The sequence below is a fragment of the Ambystoma mexicanum genome, chromosome 11 (assembly GCF_040938575.1).
Source record: "Ambystoma mexicanum isolate Mex_15411 chromosome 11, UKY_AmexF1_1, whole genome shotgun sequence".
Lineage (NCBI taxonomy): Eukaryota > Metazoa > Chordata > Amphibia > Caudata > Ambystomatidae > Ambystoma > Ambystoma mexicanum.
In genome coordinates this window covers 1,368,570,153-1,368,577,844 of record NC_090934.1, presented here as the reverse complement: position 1 = coordinate 1,368,577,844, position 7,692 = coordinate 1,368,570,153, and the positions used below count along the sequence as shown (strand labels likewise).

The 7,692-nt window shown below is 43.9% G+C and overlaps 1 pseudogene; it reads left to right on the top strand.

The window, feature by feature from the left end:
- Positions 1 to 6,761: 6,761 nt before the first annotated feature.
- Positions 6,762 to 7,349, top strand: LOC138505151 (deoxyuridine 5'-triphosphate nucleotidohydrolase pseudogene; annotated as a pseudogene).
- Positions 7,350 to 7,692: the final 343 nt, after the last annotated feature.

Below are 7,692 nucleotides of genomic sequence, written 5' to 3'. Positions count from 1 at the left end.
GGGGGGTGCAACCAGAGCAACATGTGTGCAGTCTAGGGCTGCAATCATGTTCGGCACTTGGGCAATGGCATAGAACTGTGCCTTCAGTTCATTCACCTAAGCCTGGGTGGTGGGCAATGTGATGTGTCAGTTCACATGGCGCAGCAGTGCATCCAGCACCTGGCCCAGGACGGAACTGAATGTGGACTGGGCCATACCATGCATCATGGCAACTGTTTGCTGGAAGCTGGCCGTTCCAAGGTATTGTAGGACAGACACCAGCTTCATGAGTGGGGGCACAGCCGTGCTGATAGCAATCCTGCTACCAATATCACCTTGGATTGTGTCCAGCAACTGGGTGATGGTAGCCCTGTCCAGCCTGTAATCGGATACCAACTGACCATCAGTCAGGGCCAAGGTGGTTGGCCTGTCCCTGGGGATGGGCGGTCGCCTTGCTGGGCTGGTCTCCTCCTCCTTTTCCTCCTCATCACCCCCCTCCTCTGCTGCCTATGCCCTCGACTGGTTATCAGCCCTCTGTAGCTCCTGGCACAGCATGTAGAGGTCCATGTCAACGCTCCCGGCTCCAAATGGCAACATGGTGTTGGGAAGTGTGTGTCGGGCATGGGTGGGTCTTTTGTAGGTCTCTTGTGTGCATTGTTTGCACCTGCGCCTTCATTGCTGTCACAGTCCTGCTCCTAATGGCAACATTGTGTTGGGGCCTGGGTAGGTCTGTGTGCATTGTTTGCACATTTGCCTTATTGCTGGCACCTCCCTGCTCCTAATGGCAACATGGGGTTGGGAAGGGTGTTTGGGCTCTGGGTGGGTCTGTGTGCATTGCTTGCACCTGTGCCTTTGTTTTCACCTCCCTGCTCCTAATGGCAACATGGTGTTGGGAAGGGTGTGTGGGGCATGGGTGGGTCTTTTGTAGGCCTCTTATGTGCATTGTTTCCACTTGTGGCTTTGTTACTCTCACCTGTGTTCTTTTACTTCCAACATTTGGCCGGAGGTATTTTCAGAGCTATTAGCGCCGGTTTTCTGGCACTAGGAGCGCCAATACTGTACTTGTGATAGGTCTGTGGTAGCGCGTTGGGTTGTCGGCGCAATTACAGCTGGCGCTATTACAGCTAGCTTTAATAGCGCCCGACTGTAATTGGCGGTGCTAATACTATTACCGCTGGATATAAAGTCTACCGCCCAACGTGTGATGAAGCCCTTTGAGTGGAAAGTTCAATGTCAAGGCTTGATTAAAGTGAGCTCAAAAAGGTCCCATTAAAGGTGTTTTGGGTGGGGAGGGGCAGGAACTTGGTGGGAACGTGCAGTCAATAGGTGGTGTGAGAAACCTGACAGTGTTCTCACACCTTCTCCCCAGGGATCCTCTATTCAGTTGCCCAGGGAAGGATCCCGACCCTGGGGATGGACAAGCAAGGGAGGATAACCTGAATGGAGGGTCACAAGGGATTGGGAGGAGAACACCCAAGTGTGAGACATGGTATTCCCACTTTCCCCCAATACACCCTAAAACCCTCTTGCTCCGCTTTTATGGGATATTTCCAGTCCCATTCCATCTCCCCCTCCCCATTTCCAACATGTACTGGGATGAGGAAGAGGCGACCAAGAGTTTTAAGGATTACCCATAGGAATAGCATTGGGAGGCAGGAAGAGGCTTACTATACATTACCATTAGGCTCTCCCACTAATGGAGTCCGGCAAGTTCAGGCACTCCACCCACCACACACAACTGACTCCATTTGACTCTCAACTCAGATATATAAGGAGTGCTTCTGCCAAGGAAAATGAGCAAGCTGAGGTTTCTGGTTGGAACGTGGAAGCCAGGGAGCAGGGGGGTGCAGCCAGAGAAGCCTGGAAGGTCCAGAGGAGAGCGGGACGCCAAGACGCTGACTCGGTGTGTCAGAGGGGTTGCAGCGTGGCAAGGGAGCTGTGTCTCCAGGTCAGAGTGAGGCGTTCTGCGCTACTGGAGTGAGTTTCAGACATCAAGAGAGAGAGAGAAAATCAGCAGCGTGTGGGTGGCTGGAGCGGGAGGAAAAAGTAACGAAAGATGCAAGCACGTGTTAATCGGAAAGCAGAAAGATAGTGAGAAAGACCAGAGAAACAGTGCGTTGGTGGCGCGAAGACCAAGAAAGAAGGAAAGAGTGAATGAAAAGGGTGTGAGCGACCTGAAAGCAGGAAGGAGGGCGCAGGAGACCCGAAAACAGGGAAGAGGGTGCAAACAACCTGAAAGCAGTATAAACGAGAGTGGAAAGCAAAGAGAGGATGCAAGCAACCCAAACCAGGAAAGAGGGTGCGAGTGACACATAAGAAGGGAAAAGAAGGTGCAAGTGTGCACAACAAGGTGGATAGAGTGAAAGAAGGTGCAAGGGTGCCCAAGCAAAAGTAAAGAAAGTTGAAAGAGAAACAAGAGCAGAGTGTAAAAGGCACTGAATGAGAAAGGTGCCAGAAGAAAGATTCAAAGTGTAAAGAGAGGGGCGAGAGGTCAGAGTGGTCGCGCAAGGGGGGAGCAAAAAGCCCAGCATTTTCAAAAGTCTCTGACACTGCCCCATGAAAGAACTATGTGTTGAAAGGTACATCCTGAGAGGCCCACAAAGACCTTTTGAGCTCTGCAGGAGAGGCCTAGACTTGGAGAAGGGAACCCTGAGAGGCCTAACAGGAACTGTGTGCTTTTGGTTGGAACTGGAAGGATTGAGGTTTGGGGAAGGAACCCCAAGAGACCCAGAGACATTGGGCACTTTATTGACTTACTGCACAAGCCCTATGTGGAAGGTTCCAAGGGCAGCCCCTTTAAGTGAAAATATTCTTGAAACTGGCAGAACTGCACCTGATGGTCTTTAAGAAGACCCCGATCACATTTTATCTAAGAGTGAGGGCAAGCATAGGTTATGACATAGACGGATTATGGTTTTGGACTTACAGACATCGACGGCCCTCAGAAACATCAGTTGAGGGAACACACCCCTTAGAGTTAGGGCCAGTTAGGCATTACACCAACCCAACTAAGTTCTTCTATAAAGGTTTTCAAACTGTTACTTTTTGTTAAAAATAACTTTATTTAAATGTTCAAACCATCAATAACATCAACACATAGTGGTGAGAGTCATAAACAAAATAACAATATACATAACCATTTCTGCACCAAAATAAAATTATCAGCAACTATAAAATCCAATACAAAGACCCCTCACATATCAAGTAAACCACTACAATACAAACAACACTTACACACAAACACAATCAAGACCAAAACACGACACAGGAAACCCCCCTCCCACTCAAATCCTATATTTCACCAAATATATCAATTCTATACCCTAGTCAAACAAATCATTAAAAGAATCCCAATTATCACAATATTCAGTCTCTCGATGAAGTCGAGATGCCCAGTATCTCTCATACCTCGAAAGTGTGCGCATGTCCACCAACCATCTATCAGTTTGTGGTTTCTTACACAATTTCCACACTCTCATAATATGCTTTATTGCCATTAATAATGCCCTATCAATCCAATCAGAAGCACCACAAATATCCAGATCTCTGCTTTCCTTCGCGAGAAAAATTGTAGACATGAAAGTTCGAGGAAACAGTTTACCAATCATCAGATCTACTAGATCAATTACCTCTTTCCAAAAAGTCAGAACCCTATCACATTCCCATAATATATGCAAATAAGTCTCTTTTGAGCGAGAGCACCCCCAACACAAATCCGACTCAATCAATCCCTGTTCCAACATCGTCACTGGTGTCCCATAAACACGCCCCAAAATACGCTGATGAATATATCTCAAATTCAAATCCATCTTAGCCCTCACCGTTACCCTCCACGCATTATCCCATTCAACCTCAGATATATCCCTACCCAGCTCAATCACCCATTTATTCCGCAACTTCTCCCAAGAATCCTGCATACACACCTGTACAGGCATAAGTTTAGTAAACATAGAGACTACATTCAGAGCAGTGTCATACAACATGCATACTTGGGGTTTATCACTCAACGGTTCACTCAACATTTGAAGCCTCTCTATCATCAAGCGTTTCAATGATCTATACCTCCCCATTTCCCTATAGGCCAGACCAAATGTATCCATTAGAACTTCAAATGAAACCATCTCACCATCTTTCCACACATCTCCAATCTTCAAAATACCCTTATTAATCCAGCTCCTCCAGTGCAATACTTTGTTCTCAATCTGTAAACCAGGATTTGACCAGAGAGAAGTAAAATTGTAAAACAATTCAATTTGTCCACACCCTTTAATCAACAAAACCAAAGCAGCCTTCATAGCAATCAAAGTCTCCATCTTAACCCTAGATTTCGGTAGTCTACCATAAGAATATAAACAGTCCACCGAAAACAGACTCAATTTTTCCCTCTCCATTCAAAGCCAAAAAGGATCAAAACCCTCATCATTTTTAAAATAATAAGAAGCCTTTTTCAAAAGAAATCCTTTGTAATAATTTTCCAGCACTGGATAGCGATTCTTGGCTTCTTGCCCACTCTCCACAAGAAAACCATAAAAATTCTATCAATACGCTTCAATGCTTGTTTTGTGAATTTCAAGGGAAGGGATTGAATATAATACAAAACCTTCGGAAGCGATACCATTTTGATAGTATTCACTTTAGCCCAAAGAGTTAAAGTCAACCTGTCCCACCTACGTATGTCTCACATTAAGATTTCTTTCAGTTTATCTATATTAAAATCTACAGTCCTTCGAATATCTCGCACTATATATACACCCAAGTACTTCACTGAGATATCTGCCCACTGACAATCCCAATCTAATGGTTCCATGTGATATTTTCGCCACAAAACTATTGCGATGCAAAAATATCGGACACCCCCGCAACCCTCGCACCTAACATTTTCACCACCAAAAATATCGCCTATGGCCGTTCCCGACGACCATATGTTCGGCGATATTTTTGCTGGCAAAAATATTACCTGATACCAATCTAATAACCTCCTACTTAGCGGATTCATTTTCACCGGAAGGACCACTGTTTTTCTCCAGTCACTTTATAGCCCGATAGCTGTCCCACTTCCTGCAACATCTCCCGAAGTAGAGTACCATCTACAACTGGATTTGTCAAGACCACTGTTAGATCATCAGCATATGCCAACACTTTATTTCACTATCTTTCAATTTCCACCCACAAATCCTTCTTTCCTGTCTAATATATGCCAATAATGGCTCAAGGGCCAGATTAAACAGAAAAGGAGAGAGCGGACAACCTTGTCTGGTTCCCCTAGAAAGAGCCAGACAGAACCTCATTTACCCATATTTTAGCCAGAATATCATATTGTAAGGCTCCAATCATATTCAATAATTGTGGACCAAACTGGACCAAAAATGTGGACCAAACCCCATTTTAATTAAAGTATAATTTAAAAAGGGCCAACTACCACAATCAAACGCTTTCTCAGCATCAAAAAAACAAGTAAAACGTCATCCACTTCAGCGTCCGACAAACCAATTATATTCAACAAAGTCCGAATATTATCAGAACCATATCTCCCGTCCATAAAACCAACTTGTGAATAATCTATGAACTCCCCCATATATTTCTGCAACCTAATAGCCATAATTTTCGTACAAATCTTCATATCTACATTTAAAAGAGATATAGACCAATAATGACCACATTTGGTGGAATCTTTCCCCTGTTTAGGAATGAATGTAATGACTGCTACTCTCATTGACGGACACAACTTCCCATCAGAAAGGTATTGGTTATAGAAATTACACAATCTTAGGATCAAAGCCGTATCAAACGTTTTATAAAACTCAACCGGTAATCCATCTAACCTTGGGGATTTGCCCACATTGAGTTGACGAATAGCCTCCTTCACTTCAATTTCACAAATCCGAGCATCTAAACATTCTCTCCCTTCATCAGATAAACAAGGTAGTTCAATCTTTTCAAAAAAAGCATTCCACATCACATCATCAGTCAGTGAACTCTCAGAATACAATGAAGCATAAAAGGATTTAAAACACTCACAAATATCTTTACTTTTAACCTTCACACTCCCTGGATCATCTAATACCCTATGAACCAACAACTTCTCAGATAGACTTTTCAGCTTGGTAGCTAACAACCGTCCACTTTTATCCCCACTTTCCCAATACCTTTGTTTCATAAAATACATACCTCTCTCAATTTGTTCATCTAAAACTTCCTTCAATTTACTCTTAGCATCTTCCAATTTAAACCTATCCCGGCTACTACTGGACATTAGATACTTGTGTTGTAAGATTTTAAGTTCCGACTCAAGATCTTTAACCTTTTTTTCAATTTCTTTCCTTTTTCTAGAAGTCCAATTAATTAATTCCCCTCGTATAGTTGGTTTAAAAGCATCCCAAACAATTAGAGTATTCGCAGAATTTGTATTTTCTTCAAAAAATGACTCTATAGACCCAGCTATTGCTTCACAAACCTTTTCATCTTTTAGGATAAATGTCTTTAGCCTCGATTTGTTTCTACACAAGCTATCTATTTTCTTATCGGTAGTCATTTTCACTAATGAATGATCGGAAAGAAATCTCTCCCCCATATCAACGGCAATAATATCATCAACCAATCTCTCCGAAACCAGCAAGTAATCCAACCTCGAATAAGAGTCATGTGCAGGAGAATAAAATGAAAATTCACTACCAGTAGGATGAAGTGTTCGCCAACTATCAATCAATCTAGAGAAGCATCCAAAACACAGTTAAAATCACCCACCAAACTGTTACTTTTGAATCTGTGTCTCTCTCGATACCATGCCTGTCTCGTATAAGGTGTCAGCTGTGGGATGCAACGCAACTGAAACAGGTTGCGGGACCCTGAAATACAAAAAAATAAGTAATAGAGCCTCCAACCCCACAGTGGCCACTAAAGGCTCTGTTGGGTTTGACCTTTGTAGTAGCCGATCAGAAACCATCTCGCCAAAAGAAAGACGTCTTATTCCTACTGATCTTGACCTTATACCACCTCCAGGAACTTACATCCAGTTGGCACCTAAGTCAGGACTCACCTGGAAGTTTGGCATCGATGTCCTGGCAGGGGTGATTGATCCGGAGTTTAGAGGAGACATGAAGGTACTACTCACCAATCAGGCAGAAAAGTCTTGTCTGATACAGGAAGGAGATCAAATAGGCCAAGGGATACTTGATAGGATGATGCTACCTATCCTCAAAGAAGTAGCTGAGAAAGATACCACTGAGAGAGGTGCCTTATGCTTTGGGGAAGCCAATGCCCAAACTAGTTCTTTCCGACCTACTCCAATCAGTGATGAAAACTCTGATACACTCCCTGATTTGGCCTTTGCTCAGAGAAACGATCCTTTGCTAGCTGAGGCCCTCCTATAAGTTGCACCTGCGTCTGATGTTCGGAAGGGAGGGGGCCATTTTTCTTTCTAAATAAAGGGCTCCTGTACAGAAGGGATGTTACTTCAGAGAGGTTACCAAAAATCCAACTAGTGGTTCCCTGAAGTCACAAACAGATTGTGCTCGAGATTGCCCACTCACACCTTACTGGAGGACACCTGGGACAGGACAAAACTCAGGCTCACTTACCCAGCTAATTCTACTGGCCAGGGATACATATTGACACTAAGAATTTCATTCAGACCTGTGAAATATGTCAGCGTACCAGCACTCACTTACCACCACCAGCCCCCTTAAATTCATTACCCGTCATCGAGGTACAATT